This window comes from Sus scrofa, chromosome 16, assembly GCF_054392235.1.
Source record: "Sus scrofa isolate SSC_HxYL_T2T_F1_AM1 chromosome 16, Sscrofa_HxYL_maternal_Yorkshire_Landrace_v2.0, whole genome shotgun sequence".
Classification (NCBI taxonomy): domain Eukaryota; kingdom Metazoa; phylum Chordata; class Mammalia; order Artiodactyla; family Suidae; genus Sus; species Sus scrofa.
In genome coordinates, this window is record NC_139398.1 from 47,773,028 (window position 1) to 47,790,166 (window position 17,139).

At 42.3% G+C, this 17,139-nt stretch overlaps 1 long non-coding RNA gene across 3 annotated transcripts in view; it reads right to left on the reverse strand.

Moving 5' to 3' along the window:
- Nucleotides 1-17,139, reverse strand: part of LOC106506500 (uncharacterized) — a 145,454-nt gene that overhangs the window by 87,867 nt on the left and 40,448 nt on the right. The window contains exon 2 of one of the 3 annotated variants that reach the window (XR_014831349.1): nt 10,494-16,461. The exons of 1 other annotated variant lie outside the window; for it this stretch is intronic. This is a non-coding gene — a long non-coding RNA (uncharacterized LOC106506500). The remainder of the gene's footprint in view (nt 1-10,493; nt 16,462-17,139) is intronic. One more of the 3 variants, XR_014831348.1, reaches the window with a different exon arrangement.

Here is a 17,139-nt window from a genome sequence, read left to right on the forward strand (position 1 = left end):
ATCCCTGGGCCCCCTCAGTGGGTTAAGGATCTGGTATTACCATGAGCTGTGGTGTGGGTTGCAGATGTGGCTCGGACCTGCCATTGCTGGGGCATAGGCCGGCAGCTGTAGCTCTGATTTGACCCCTAGCCTGGGAACTTCCATATGCCATGAGTGTGCCCCCCTCAACACTCCCCCCCAAAGAAGGGGATAAACATTTCCTAAGTGCTTACCATGGTGCAGACGCTGGGCTTTTATAAATGAGGAAACTGAGCCTCAAGTAGGTTAAGTGAGAAAAAGACAAAGGGAGGCAGGAAGAAGGTGCATGTCTTAGCAGAAGCAAAGCCAAGAAAAGTAAGTTGGAGGATAGAAGAACGCCCCAGAGAATGCCAGCTGGGAGGGGTAAATAATCCTCTGTTCCCTGATGCCATTCCTGATTCTTGGTTAGAATGGGCCACCATTCCCAAGGCTGTTTCTATGTAATGGAAGAAAAGTAAGGGAAGCATCTATAGTTTGGGGCTATATTCTGATTTTCATTCAGATGTCTTGGCATCACGTATACACCACCATGGCCTGTTTTGGTTTCTACCAAAACAATAAAGGCTAAAAAAATCATTTACAGTAGAATGTCTCCAACCATGCAGCCACTCCCCCCTTCCTCCTCATGCTGTCCTGTCAAGTTCTGAATTTGGTTCCAAGATCCCATGTGAATCTCCAGCCTTTAATGCTGGAAATAAGCCATGATTTAAATGTGAGTTCTATTATTTTCAAAATGGATGTTGCATGTCTTACTTTCCATTTTTTTTTTACATGAACTGAAAAAGGATTTTTTTTTATTCTGAGGGATCACCCGATTCTAAACTTCACTTATTTTCCTTTTCACCTGATTATATCAGTTTTTCCATGTTTTAAGCTTATTTGTTCCAAAGCCTTCTAATAAATCAAAACTGTAGAATTTCTCCCTGTGATCTCTAGAAAAGTTATCTTTCCTACAATAATTTGGAGCTTTCTCATCTTCCTTTAATAAATCCCTTGGCATTGTTCTCATCGATGGATATTAACAACAACAAAACATTCCTAAGCAAATGAGATGGACTAGAAATTTTAGGCAAGAATGGATATGCTAATAAATATTCTCTCATACTTAGCACATTTCATGTTTATGCTCAGTTAACAACTTGGCATTACAGATGTTGTAGAAACAAAAATAAGAGCATTCCTGGGAGAGTCTTATTTGAAAAGAACAGAAAAACTTGACAGTCATGGAGAAAAGGTCTAGACCTTTCAGTGGTGAATCAGGAGAAGGGTGTAGTTCTCCCCAGCAGCAACATCAACAAAAAGGCACATTTCAGAAGAATCCTTGGACCGTCTATTACAAAGTAAAAAATTCTTTGAGCTTCTTCCTCTGCCCAACTGTCCCCTTGGCTTGGAAAATAAGCAGCAGCTCCCTTAGCACCAACATCAATGGCACTTCTTCGAAGTCTAAGCAGATTGGACAACTTTATTGCTGAAGAGAAGCAGGAACTAGCTCCTTAGGCCACAGCCATGCCAAACTCCAGAGGCAAAACAAGATTTTCTTCATTTTTTTTTTTTTTTTTTTGTCTTTTTGCCATTTCTTGGGCCGCTCCCGCAGCATATGGAGGTTCCCAGGCTAGGGGTCGAATCGGAGCTGTAGCCACCGGCCTACGCCAGAGCCACAGCAACGCGGGATCCGAGCTGCGTCTGCAACCTACACCACAGCTCACGGCAACGCCGGATCCTTAACCCACTGAGCAAGGGCAGGGATGGAACCTGCAACCTCATGGTTCCTAGTCAGATTCGTTAACCACTGCGCCACGACGGGAACTCCTTTTCATTGTTATAATGGGATTCAAGATGCTTCTAAGGTTTAAAGAGTTCAACTTTTACTGCCATTTCCTGTTGCCTTCAGAATTACTTTATACTTAAGGGGAATGGTCCCTTAATTTCAACAGGCAAATTTATTCCCTAAAAAAGAAATGAAAAACTCAAAGACGAATAAGAGGCTGTCAGATATTTCTGAAGACTTTGGATTTGATTTATATCTTGTGACTTGGGGTTATTACTTATGTGGGTTATGTTATTGTGGATAAAGATAATGTATAGCTTTAAAAAAAAACTGTTATTAAAATTAGATGCATGTAAAACCATGACAAGTCAGTGCATTTGTACTGCCATGGCTTAATATGCATCGTTATTTTATTTTACTATTCAATCACTAATGATTATATCTTAAAATAATAAACCCTATCTTCCATGTGTATTTACTTGCAAAGCACCATTCATTTCAATAACTGTAATATTCCTTTCTAAAGAGTTATAGGATATCTTTCAAATGAGCCTGGCCTCTTTTTAGTATTCTGTTCCAATATTATGACTTTCCCTTATTTTAAACATTTATTTCATAGTATCCTAACTTATATTGCCTTACTAAGCTCTTGGGGTATAAATTTTCATAATTTTTATTCTACTCCACTTCGTGACATGTGGAGTGTGTTTGTGTGTGAGAGAGAGAGACAGAGAGAATTCTGTTCTCTGTGAATTGTGGAAATGTACTTAGAGAGTGATTTTCATTCCTTCTGGGAAGGAAACCCTAGAAGTTCTCTTAGTCTATACTAAGTTCCTACATTAATTTCCCACCTTGGGATTCCCTAAGATGCAGGTAGGGTAAGTTTGGATTCCATGCCCAGGCAGAACACACTCACAGACTTTCAGTGGTCATGGCAAGTATTTTTTCCACCAGGACCCAGGGTACTCATTAACTTCCTTAGAGATTCACTGGCCCTATGGGGAGTTTTTAAAGTTTGCCTTATATTGAAAGAGCAGGCATCCATGGCCCTGGCTTCAGGCTACGATCTCAGCAGCCTGGAGTAGCCCAAGGACAACACTTTGGGCACTGAAACCCTATCATCTACCTAGGCATTTGGAGAATATATCGAAGTCTAATTCTCTTCTGAGCTAGGACGGCAGCTGCTCACGAGCCTATAGTTTTGGCTTTACATTCTCTCTTTATTTCTGACACCTGGAGATTGCCCTGTCTTCCTTCAGGGTACAACTTTCTATTTTTAATATTTTATTAGTTTTTTAAAAATTCATTATTGCTATGTGTTTTTGTTTGTTTGTTTACAGTACTTCCACAACAGTCATATTACTGGGACCAACAATCTAAAGAACTTCTATGGAATTTTCTCATTTACTCATAAGGACAGGGAAGTAAACATATTTTCCCAATTTTAGAGATGTGGAAATAGGAATGAAGACATGAAGTCACAGAGCTAATGCATGAAGCAAGGGTACTGATATCCAGGCCCGTATTCTTTCCATTCTGGAATAGGGGCTCAGGTCCACTTTGCTAGAGATTCCTAATCAGGAGGTTCTGCAAACCTTTAGGCACTAGGCATTGTCTTCAGGCTGAATAAACAATGCCTTTACATATATATTCTATTACATTTCAAATATATCTAGATTTTGTGATTAATAAAATGTAACTTCATTTAAAAGTAAAACTCCCTACACTGTTGGTGGGAATGTAAATTGGTACAACCACTGTGGAAAACAGTATGGAACTCAGAAAACTAAATGTAGAACTATCATATGACCCAGCAATCCCACTCTTGGGCATATATCCAGATAAAAGTTTCCTTGAAAAAGATACATGCACCCACACGTTCATTGCAGCACTACTCACAATAGCCAAGTCGTGGAAACAACCTAAATATCCACCAACAGATGAGTGGATTAAGATGTGGTACACATACACAATGGAATACTACTCAGCCTTAGAAAAGAACAAAATAATGTCATTTGCAGCAACATTGGATGGAATTAGAACTCATACCAAGTGAAATAAGTCAGAAAGAGAAAGACAAATACCATAATGATATCACTTATATCCGGAATTTAATATATGGCACAGATGAACCTACCTACAGAAAAGAAACTGGGAGAACAGACCTGCGGTTGCCAAGGGTGGGCGGAGAGTGGGATGGACTGGGACTTTGGGGTTAATAGATGCAAACTATTGCATTTGGAATGGAAAAGCAATGAGATCCTGCTATATAGCACAGGAACAATATCTAGTCACTTGTGATGGAACATGATGGAGGATAATGTGAAAAAAGATATATCTTTTATATATGTATGACTAGGTCACTTTGCTGTACAGTAGAAATTGACAGAACATTGTAAATCAACTATAATTGAAAAAATAAAATCATATAAACTAAAAAAATAAAATGAGATAATCAAAAAAATAAAAATAATAAAACTCCCAGCAAGTCTACTTCCTGGTATCTATTCCAGAGATGACTGGTGACATAGTCCTAAGGAGATTACACATACACACACACACAAACACACAAATAGGATGTTTATTGCAACATGTTTATAGTAGCAAAATATAAGGGGAAATGTAAATGGCCAACAGTGGGGCAATGTATAAACTATGATATTAAACAGGGTTTAAAAAAAGTGGGTCATGGGGGTTCCTTCCGTGGTGCAGTGGATTAATGACTCAGCTTGTCTCTGTGGAGGCACGAGTTCAATCCCCGGCCCAAAGCAGTAGGTTAAGGGTCCAGCACTGCTACAACCATGGGGTAGGTGGCAACTGTGGCCCAGATTCCATCCCTGACCCAAGAACTTCCATATGCCAAGGGGGAGGCAAAAAAAAAAAAAAAAAAAAAAAAAGGGAACTTCTATGAACTGATATGAAACAACTTTCAAGACACAGTGTTGAGTTGCCCACATAATGCAGTATCATATAATGTCTGTTAAAAATACATATACCACACATAAAAAGCAGTACAAAATATTTTTACAGATGCACATGTGTATATGACAGCAGAGAGAAAAGGTGGATGGATACAAGCTATAGTACTAACAGCAGTTCCTGTCAGGGAGGGGCTTGGAATTGGAGCTCAGATCATGAGACAGAAAGAGACTCTAGCTTCACTGATTGCATAATTGAAATTAATAAACAGTTATCTTTAAGTACATTTAAATAGAGGCCATGTAACAGAATTCACAATAGCTTTTTTCTTTTTTTTTAAACACTATTATTTCCCAGTCAATAGATACTAAAAAGACATATGTTAATCCATGAAAATTGTTGAGGCACACTGGGCCTCCTAATCACATTACTGGTGACCTCTGTCTTTAGCCACATGCCTCTTTGTGTAATTAATGGCTATGCTGGTAAGGCTAGCAAAGCAATCTGGCATTACTGTGAATCTGTAAACCCTGGATATAAGAAGTTCACGGCTAAGGCTAGCAGATCATACCAACGTGTATATTAAGAAAGAACATGTCCCATGGACCCCTTTCTTACATACACAGAACTTAATGTAAGAAAGATAATTTATCACTGGCTCTCACTGTGCAAGCTGCCTTTTCTCGCACGTCAAACTATAAAATGGACCAAATACAAAGATATGAACAACCAAAAAAAGTCCTATCTTTCTTGTGTCTCTGTCACATGTTATTTCCTGTTTTTGGAGAGCCCTGCTACTTGGTATAGGCTAGGCACCCTGGGTGTTTCCATTACCACTTAAAAAATAGCACTTATTTTGTTTTTCCTGTAGATTCTCTACATTTTTTTGTTTGTTTAAAAAAGGCAGCCCAAACATATTGAGACCATCTGCTATGAATTTCTACAAATACAGACTGAAGGACCTTTAGATTAAGTCACTTTTAGCTACTAAAGACCCTGCAGTGTTCTGGGAGGACCCATGGTGAAGAGCCAAGGAAAAAATGACTGGGGAAATGTGCAGCCTGGAACCAGCAGACAGTGACTGTGAGACAGCCATGCAAGAGCCTAGACATAAGCACTACTGGTAACTGGGTTCAGCCTCCTTCAGTCCAGCGAATTCTCTTAGACCGACACCAATACACATTTGCCAGGAATGGAAAAAAGGAATACTGGCTAATGTATACATTTAAAATAGGAAATATCTTGGAGTTCCCATTGTGGCTCAGAGGAAACGAACCTGACTAGTATCCGTGAGGATGCGGGTTCAATCCTGGCCTCGCTCAGTGGCTTAAGGATCCAGCACTGCCATGAGCTGTAGTGTAGGTCGCTGATGTGGCTTGGATCCAGCATTGCTGTGGCCATGACTGTGGTGTAGGCTAGCAGCTGCAGCTCCAATTTGACCCCTAGCCTGGGAACTTCCATATGCCATGACTGTGGTGCTAAAAACAAAATAAAAATAAAAATAAAATAAAATAGGAAATATCTTTTAAATGGGGAGGTCAAATTCAACCATAAATACAAATCAAGTGATAGATTTGGAATAAGCCAGAAGGAAGGAGTTCTGCAATGCAGAGTCACAGAAGCCAGGGACAACATGACTCTGATGGACCTGCAAAGCCCCTCTTCAGGGTACCCAAGGCTGCAGGGCCACACAAGAACCAAGGACTTCTGACAAACCCTCATGGTGAACCACTGCTCATTTTGGTGAAACCATCTAAAAAACAAAACAAAATAGACAAGCAAAAAGGATTTACTGTATAGCACAGGAACCCATATTCAATGTCTTATAATAACCTATAATGGGAAAGAATATGAAATGTATAACTGAATCACTTTGTTCTACATCTGACAATCAACATAATTTATAAATCAACTATACTTCAATTAAAAGAAAAAAAAACCACAGGAGTTCCCACTGTGGCTTAGCAGGTTAAAAACCCAACATAGTGTCTTTGAGGATGTTGGTTCAATCCCTGGCCTTGCTCAGCGGGTTAAAGGATCCAGTGCATCCAAACGCTGTGGCATAGGTCACAGATGTGGCTCAGATCTGGTGTTGCCAGGGCTGTGGCATAGGCAAGCAGCTGCAGCTCTGATTCAACCCCTAGCCTGGGAACTTCCACATGCTGCAGATGCAGCCGAAAGAGAAAAAATAATTAAAAAACACATCTAGCGTAACAGCAAGGAAGAGGTCAAAACACTCATGACTGTCAGTGCCTCTCAGTGAGGTTTAGACTCATGTTACTGACCAAAGTCCTAACAGAGGATGGAGAAGGCGGTTCTTATTCAAAAGAAACATATTGAGCGTTTATGGGAGGAAATATCCAAAGTTTGCTTTGGAAGACAATTTCCCTTCACGATTTTAGAAAAGCATTTTCTGATCAAAGAAGTCTTTGTACAGATTTAAGCACTTTATTCAATTTTCAAGGGCAGCAAAAGTAATATCTCAGATATTAGTTGAAAAATATTGAAGACTTCAGAACCTTGTAAAACTATGTAACTATGGAAGCTTTAGTTTTTAAGTTAAGATGCAATATCTTTAGAAATGCCGGCCAGGCAAAGCCCTCAGCTTTTCTTTTCCTTTTTTTTTTTTTTTTTTTTTTCTTCAGTTTCTTCATAATAAGCACCATTGCACACTTTGTCTACTCAAAATTTAATGAGTTTTAATATAATCCCTTCAAGCAAGGGTGTGTCTTGTATCCACAGAAACATCCTTAAAAACCTGAAGAGAAGAATCTTATTGTCCTTTACTAGATAGAATCTAGGTTTAAAGGTTGCGGTGAAAAGTTGCATTGCATAGGGAATTAAACCTTGAGTTCTCATCCTTTCTACATGTATCTTTCCATAATTTTAGTTGTTCTTAGCTGTGCATTAAGATCTCCACCTGATGTCAAATAGTGTTGGAAGTTCTGGCAGATATGCTAAGAATAAACCAGGGGTGAGAAGCAGGTCCAGAATTTGATCAAGAGCATGTGTCATCACACAAGTCAAAGACCAAGCATCACAGGAGTGTTCTTGCCACAAAGGTCCTTACAAATCTACTTAATTTTTCCATTTGACAGGAGGAAGCAAACTGTAGCAAATATAGCCATCATCAATAGAGCACTTTGCTTTAATGCATTCTCTAATTCTCAAGTGCTACCTTGTGAAGGAGTTACTATCATAATCCCACTTAAAGACGAGAAAACCGAGTCTGAGGAAAAACTAAGACTTTATTTTTGTTTTAATTTATATTTTTAAGGCCACACCCACAGCACATGGAAGTTTCCGGGCCAGGGGTCAAATTGGAGCTACAGCTACTGGCCTTCTCTATAGCCACAGCATCTTGGGATCAGAGCCGCGTCTGCGACCTCACAGCAGCACTGGATCCTTAACCCACTGAGCAAGGACAGGGATCGAACCCGCAACCTCAGGGTTCCTAGTTGGATTCGTTTCTGCTGTGCCACAATGGGAACTCCCTAAGACTTCCTTTAGATCTCTTCTCAAATGTCACCTAATCTGTGAAGTGTTTCCTTTATAAACAGAAACTCCTCACTACCCTGCCCACCCTTCCTCCCTTCTCCTGGTCACCTTGCATTTTCTCCCTGCCACTTATTTCCAACCTGACACATCATACATTCACATTTTTTTGTTGTCTATCTCACCCTTCTAGCTTATAAGCCTAATGGGAAAGGGGCTTTGCTTCATTCACCACTGCATCCTCAGCACAGAGAGTACTAGGCACATAGTCGATGCTTTAAAAAATACATGTTCAACAATGAAAATTTTTTTTTGCTTTTAAGGGCCGTACCCTTGGCATATAGAAGTTCCCAGGCTAGGGGTCAAATCGCAGCTACAGCTGCCAGCCTATCCCGTAGCCACAGCAATACAGGATCCAAGCCAAGTCTGCGATCTACACAGCTCACAGCAACACCAGATCACTGACCCACTGAGCAAGGCCAGGGATTGAACCTGCGTTCTCATATATACTAATCAGATTTGTTTCCGCTGTACCAGGACAGGAACTCCCAATGATGAAATTATTAAAGAAACTTGTCTAAGGACACTGAGCTAGTATTTGGTGGGCCTGGTATTTGGATCTAGGACTATGCCTTTTGAGCACTCACTTTTAAACATTTTGCTATTTTGAGGTCACTTCGTTTTCTCTAATGAATCAGTTTATTTCACAACCACCAGATGTCTTGCAGGCCATCCTTCATTTTCTCTGGTTACCTCCCTTGTTGTGACTATGTATGAGGATACTTATTAGAAGGACTACCAGACGGACTCGGAGTCCTAGGTGAGCTTCTGCACTCAACTGAATGCTTATCAAATCTCTCTACATCTCACATCATCAACAATGAGCATTCTTCCTATCTAGCCCTACCTCTATTAATCTAAATTCTCAGAACAGATATTTACAAATGTGCCAAAGACTCCCCAGTGACTCCAAAGATGGTGGAAGCCTCCAAACCAAATTTATCTTCACTGAATTAAATTTTAAAAAATATCTGTGTATATCCTACATTCCACTTGCCCAACTCCCCACCACCAAAACCAAACAAAACCCAAAAACCAAAACCATTTTTTGATAGAGAAGTCTGTAAGAAAATACACAAAAATATGAACAGTGGTGGTCTGTGAGACCAGGGATAATTTTTGAAAATTTTCATTCTGTGTTTACCATATTACTTATGTGATGAAAAAATATACTTTTAAAATAAATCTAAAAATAAAATAAAAAGATATATCCAACATAACTCTTAGGGGAAGTGGAGTTTTATCAGGAAAGCAACAATTCATTTGTTCTACAATTTTTTAAGTGCCATTAGGTATTAGGCACTATATTATTCCTCCAAAAAAAAAAAAAAGATGATCAGTCTTTATAAAGTTTAAAAACAGCAAGAGTCCAGGATAAAAGATTTTGCTAGTTTTGCTTTTTTTTTTTTTTTTTGCCTTTTTTTTAGAGCCACACCCGTGGCATATGGAGGTTCCCAGGCTAGGGGTCCAATTGGACCTGCAGCCACCAGCCTACACCAGAGCCACAGCAATGCCAGATCTGAGCCGTGTCTGCGACCTACACCACAGCTCACGTCAACACCAGATCCTTAATCCACTGAGCAAGGCCAGGGATCGAACACACAACCTCATGGTTCTTAGTCGGATTCATTTCCACTGAGCCACGACAGGAACTCCAGATTTTGCTAGATTCTTACTTCAATTTAAGAATGAGTTAAATTCAATAAGATAGGAGAAGCGAGAACTACTCTGACCCTTAACATGTAAATGCCCACGTTTCATTCTAACTCAGGGGTGTGTATTCAGGTAAGGGTCAACTTAACGTTGACTCAGTCCTAGGGAGAGCCGTGAGTCCTGATCAGAGTGGGGACAGTTTTGCTAATCAATATAGGGTGGGATTCTCATGTTGGAGCTCTCCCCCTTTCTTCCTCCGTTAGGGTGCTCCCCTTGACTCTCTCGCTTTCTTGGCCCCTGGAGTCTCTGCCCACTCTGATATTTTCTCTCAGTCTATCAACAACCAACTTCACGGCACCCATCTCTCAGATTTGCCATAGCAGAACCACATACCCAACAAAAGATGGGGCAAGAGGAAAGCTGTCAGCTCTTCTGTAGCCCCAGTTTATTGACCTAGTCTTTCAAAAACAACAGGGCAAGAATTAGCTTGGCTTGGCCCGCCAGCCAGCCCACAACAGAGGGCAATAAAATGGCAATAAATGAAAAGACAAAAAAATAAAATAGTTTATAGGCAACATACCTTTAAACATTTTATGATCTTTTAAAATGAGACGGCTCGGACTTCTAATTCCATAATTAATAGCCCATGAAGTTACTTGTCTGGACAGAAGGCATACCAACTTTAAGCACCAGAACAAGAGTGCCTAGGAGCATACCAGAGTGCAAATTATAAATTCTTGTATAGACAGTAACGATGTCTCAGATCCTCTGATCTTCCTTGTGAATCTGCTTCCAGAGAGTAATAAGTAGTCCACTGTCCCTGAAGGAGCCACAAGGAGCGGCAGCTTAGGAAACTCACACGGCAATTAGCCAGCAGTCCTTCACCTTTAGTGAAAGCAACAATATTTATTCTGGACTCAGAGCCCACTTCACAAACACCCTGGTATATTTTCAGTGTATGTCTGTGTGTGCTTATGTGTGTTTTAGTATTTACGTATTTTTATAAATTTATTTATATATGCACATACATATTATATAATGAACCAAGCACAAAGCCGAACATAAACGTCACTTCAGTTTACGTCAATGCTGGATTTCAATTTAGTTATTCAAATTTTTTCCATGGTCATATCGACTTGCAATGTTATGATGCAGAAGCCTTAGATGTTTCAAACTAGAACTGAGAAAGTTGGGATCTTCTTACCACCACTGTCTGGTTCATCTCGAAATCTGTTTCCTCATCAGCAAAAAATAATGTTACCACTGTTATCGAGAATGATGGTCCTGGAGGCATTGTCTCCACATGGTCCCCTAGAGCAGGTGCTGCAACTGTGGTATCTTAAGCAGTGCAGGAGCAGTGGGCTGTGCTGAGGCCCTAAGAAAAGAACCCAAGAGAAAACCAGAAAAAAAGCCCACAGAAAACCAAAGGGAACAAGGAGACAAAGCTAAGGGAAAGTGGCCAGGCAGGAAATGAGCCCCTGAGGAGAGTGGCCAGTGGCCAAAACTATAGTGTGCAAAGGGGCAAGGTGACCTCCAGCTGAGCACAGACCAGTATGCATGATGCTCTGAATTACTGAGTGGACAGAGCACCCAGAAACCCCAGCCAGATAAGTAAGTACCACCACACTAATTCTAGGATGTCCTGGTTCAAAGCAGGATCTGGCCTGGGGGAAAAAAAAAAAAAAAAAAATCACTAGAAAGGGTTAAGGAGTACATGTTGACTCCAGCTAAGCAGGCTATACTTAAAACCTAGTTCACAGAGGACAAAAAGTAAGGCATGAAAAGAAAGGCTGCAGCTCCTAGAGCCTGCTCAGACCCACGAGCATCCTGAGCATCCCAGGGCCAGGGAGAACCAGGTATAGGCAGGAAGAAGAAACAGAGTTGCTAATACCCTCCAAGCCTTGACCAAGACTGGCTCATAGTTGGAATCTATTGGTGGAAGATCCTTGATATTACAGCAGAGCTGGGGGCAGGGGGTGGTGCCAGAGGGTATGAATTAAGGGAAATTAGGGACTGCCTTGAGATTCAATGAAATTCACCCAGGAAGGTTCAAAGCACTCTGGCATTAAGTAACTGAAAAGCCCCAATGGGAAAGAAAATGTACTGAGAAAACTATGATGGTTATTAAAATGTGACATCTACTCTTGCCTGAGGATTGATGGAAAACGGCTTTTAAATTTTTGTGTTTACTGAGAGTATGCATGTGTGTGAAAAACCAATACTCTGAATTCCTCTGTGTGTTTCTGCTGTCAGTGTACAGGGACCAGGGATCCTCAGGGCACAGGCCTGTGAACCATCTGCTAAGATATCAAGATTAGGGACCAAGGGAACCATCCTTCAGGTTCTCCCTGGAGCCACATTCCAAAGCTAGAAGAGAATACTCAAGACTGGGGATGTTAACAAACCACTGTCTTGACACTTTCAAATGAATTCAGTGGTTCTGTCTGCTCTTGGCCAGGAGTTTCCTAACCAGCTTCTGGATAAATGCTTAGTCAGCATTATTTTCACTCCGTCTGGGTCTGTGGCTAAAAGGTTACTGGTGTTTTGTTTTACAACATGAGGGGAATTTGGTGCCTTGGAAACAGAGTGGCTCACCCTGGCCAGTGGTTTTCAAGCTGCTCATGGAATCATCTGGAAACACACAAAAAAAATTACCCAGTGCCAGGGCTCCACCCCTACAGCATCTGACTTAATCTGCCTAGGGTAGGCACTATGCCAGGGAATGTCTTAAATACTCCACAGGTGATCCTTAGCACTTCTAAATTCTGATACACATCTAAATCCCTCAGGATCTTGCAAAACTCTCAGATCCCAAACCAGGAGGCCTAGGGTGGAGCTTCAGGTTCTGTATTTTTCACAAACTCCCAGGCGATGCCCAAGCTGTTTGTCTCCAGGCCACACACTGGAGTGTGTCATAACATGGCGGGGGTGGGGTGGGGGGAGTGTCAGGAAAAAGTGTTCCACATTCATTTCCTCCCTGGGAGGCGGGGGTGGGGAGGTTAGTAGGTGAGCCCTCCCTGACCAGGCAGACTCCACTCCCATCCCAGATCAGATCCGTAGCGCTTTCTTCAACTGTCTTTGAAGCTGAGCAGATGCTCCCAGATCTCAAAGATGCCCTTCTGAGTTAGCTATGAAATTAGGCAATTATCCAAATGTCCAGGAAGGCCTCAGATCAATCAAGGCGACACTAATGGGAATCCAAGAGTCAGACAGTGAACTTTGAAAAAATGAATCTGTCTTTGTTTCGCTTTGGCTCTGAGCTTGTGGGGAAACTCCGTAAGCAGAAGCTTGTGTGGCCCTGGCCAAGTAGAAGGGTGAGCAGGGGCTGGGAGGGAGGAAGTGTGCTCTGTCTGCGCAGGGCAGCTTGGTGGGGCTCACCATGCAGTCCCCGAATCTCTGCAGACTCAGCCTCGGTCACTGTGAGATTGGACGTGGCGAGGTCCTCCTGCAGTGACTGCCACTCTCTCCTCTGCCTTCACCTTCCTGACATAATGCTTTCCTCCCCGCCCTCCCTGGGGAGACAGGCCCAACAAGATGCACTGCCCACTCTGTGTGACCTCCGGAACTGTGGGACCCTTCTGCCTTACCACCCAGAACAGTCTCTTTTCTCCTCCCGAGCTGGGGCCAGCTCCTACACCAGGCTCTCAGCATGGAATCCAGCCACCTGGAAAGTCTCCTTTTCACATTTCCAATTACTGATGTACTCCTACTCCCCAAAGCCCCACTTCAGTCCTGTCTTTGTTGTCAATCCTTCCCTTACCCACCAGCATTTCCTGGACACTTCTAGAACCTTCCCTTGTCATGCATGGCTTTGACATGTCCTGCTGCTCCCATTTTACAGTCCTTTCACAAGAACATGGCGTTATCTCCTTAAGAGCATCATAAAGTCCTGCCTGTGCTTCCTTGTATCTCCTGACCCTGGTACAGTTCTTTGTAAAAATATGTTCATTACAACCTGTCAGGCCTGTCCACTCACAAAGACCTCCCGCCACTAACAAAAGTATCAATTGCCTCAATGCCTCCACTTCCTCTCTAATTCATGTGTGTTTGTCATTATGTCGCACCAAACAGTCCCTCTTCTGGATTCCCTCAAAGTCCTGTGCTTTATAATCCCACAGGCCTCCTGTTCAGCCAAGCCTCGTGTTGGGATGGGCAACCAGTTCAATAACTGAATCTCGGGCCTGTGCCATTTTCACTCCTTGTAAGGCAGTCAAAGGTCTTTGCACAATCAGGCCCTCCGTCTGTTCCTCTGTAGAGAGCAACAATAGGGTGTGGTTGGGAGAAAAGTAGAGACCCAGCCAAACAAATGTCCCCTGGAAAAGCCACTCATACAGCTAGAACAAACAGATAGGGCCACTCCACTAGCCCTCAGGAGAACTCTGCACCAATGCAAGGCTGTGGAGATACACACAGGAACATCATCCAGTGCTGTCTATCCAGGAACCACCACCAAACATTTCAATGGCCGGTGGTGGTAGGGGGGGTCAAAAAAACAGAGACAACAGAAATTACAGATGTGATCCCTGGAAAGCACCATGAGTATTTGGAAAGCAGAACCTTGCTGAGGGGGCTCAGGAATGTCCTAGTGGACTGGTAGCCTGTGACAAACAGCAAAAGAGAAATAAGAGGGCTCAGTGCTCAAAGGCTCAGCTCCTTTCTCCCCCAGGAGACAGGGCCAAAAATACTGCCCTCGGATGCATGCAAGACTTGCCTTTGCCAGGTTCTGTGCTGACCCTGGGCACTAAACAAAGTGCTCTGAATCCTTCCCCTCGGCCCTCTGCCCTCAGCTCCTCTTTTGTTTCCTTCAGACCCATCCGGCATTACAGAGAAGGAAGAGCTTTAGATTCAGTCGAGGTGGTGGTAGTGGTGGGGGCTTTGCAATTAAACTGCTAATTAAGGAAATACCAACCTGAAGAAGCTAATTTGCACTGACCTATTTAAAATATCTAGCAGCAGATCAGGCATGAATTGAGGTACGGCCCTTTTATGCGTCAGCCAACTGGCTTGCTTTCAGAGCAGTGGCTATCAATAATTCCATGCTGAGGACCATCTGATAGGAAATCAACCGCTGGCCCCTGGAATGCCAGCATTCCCCACCGCTCTGTTTTCCCAGTTGTCAGCTCTGTTTATAAATTGTCCATTTATAGCAAATCCAGCACCTGCTATGAACACCTCATCCTGCCAAGTGTTGGAGTGCATCTCAGAAAGAGCCACTATAGACTTCTTCAATTCCTTTTAACCTTCTCCCAGTCCCAGAGTTTGAATATTTGCATAGGAATTCTGAGGGAGGACACACTCTATACAGAAAAGGCTAGATAGTCTATTAAAAGTTAACATTTTGCTGAGAGAGGGAGGAGAACGCAAATCATCATTCTCTTGGGAGACACAAACGCTCTTTCTGAACAAGTCTGACATTGGGACACATTTAAAATAACCCCTAAAAAATTCCGCAGGGTAAAAATGCTCTGGAAAAAAAAGTTAAGGGAGGCTTTCTTTTTAACTCCATTATGTAGCTTTTTAGCTCACTGTCACTACAGCCACTTAGCAGATAATGCTGCCTGCTGCTCAAACCCATTATGTAAAATATATTTAAAGACACCTTCTCCAGTACTGGAAACCCACTACTGTGACCTAGACTAGGGGCTTTTTCCTTGTCAGTTATCCATTTGCAAAGTGCCTAGAATTAATTCTCCAAATGCCACCCCTCCCCCTCAATCCCAAAATGCTTCTGTTCGTTTTGCTCTTTGCAAAACAAAATAAAACCAATGGCACAAGGAGAATATTCATGGGGTGTGGGTTCATGGTTTCTAGAGGGTTGTGAAGGTCAAACCAGATGCAGATGCATGTGGATAACCTTGGGGGTGGTGGGGAGACCCGCCTGATTCTTCAGTTTACAACTTGCCAGGATAATCCTCTTCAAGCATAAGATTGTCACCCTTTTAAAGCCCTGAGAGGGACCCTGCTGAAGACCACGTGGGCAGAGGCAGCTGGGCTGCAGGGCAGCATTCTTGGGCCCCAGCTCTGCCTTCAGCCAAGTGGGCGGCCCCATATTTTTATGGGAGGACTAAATACTTCTTTAAAAATTAAAAAAAAAAAAAAGAAAGTTGGGTTTTATGGACATAAAAGACAACTCGTGCAAGGTTGTTATTATTCGTGGGCCAGCAGAGTTGGGTGGGTGGTCATGAAATCAGGAAAAACAGAAGTGACTTGAGAAATAGAGGGCATGAAACTAAACACCCATGAAATTAGAAATGCTGCTTTGACATAATGTGTTTTCCTTTCCACAGGTCAGGGTCCTCAGCATTACAGAGCACTCCAAAAACTTGCAGTTTTTGTTGTAGTCCGTGTAAATTAAGCTAATCTTAGATTACAGAGGCATCAGTTCTTTCTTTCCCAAATGGGATTGTGCTTAATCAATTCCATGTTACTCCAATGCAAATCATCCTTGCTTACTTTTTGGTCGTTCTGGGGCTGTTTCCCCAACCTGGATTCTCTCACTCATCACAGAAGTCAAGCCCCTGTTACTGGAGATGATCTCTGAGATGCCCCTGTTAGAGAAAGGAATGTGCAAATTAGGAGACTACAAATCAGTTTGAAAACTCAATGACTCCTTCCCATAAATCTATGTCCTTAATATTAAAAATCATTTGGAGGTGCTGAAAAGAAAGAGAACTGATCTCTAACAGAAAACAGCAGCCCTACTCTCTTTGGGGGCACAGACTAGTAGTCGAGAGGGGTAAGGCAGATCTAAATCCACGTTCTGCTACCAAAAATAGAAAAGAGGAAACCTTTGAAGCCAAAGAAGGCCTAAGAATATCCGTCAGCAAAGAGCTAGAGCGACATGGACAGGAAGCAATGCTCAAGTGGCAGTTTTGTGCTGCCTTTTTTTTTTTTTTTTTTTTTTTTTTTCCTCTTCGTAGCTTTCACAATCATCCTGTTAAAAAGATAGCTTTCAAAGACTTCCCTTCAACACAGATGCGGGCCCTCACAGTCAGCCTTTCTGCAGCAGCTCAGGGGTCTGGCGCTCCCCCGCGCTTCCAGGCAGCCCTTGGCTTTGGTGTTCTTCCCCCTGCCACGGATCACTTCAATCTGTTTAAGGCTGAACAGCCAACTCTTCATAGACCACGTTCCACCGAGAGCCCTCAGTAGGAAATGGTTGGCTGAGCAAACATTTGTTTCCTGTTTTGCTCTTGATAATTTTACATTTCAGCTCAACCTAGCTTTCC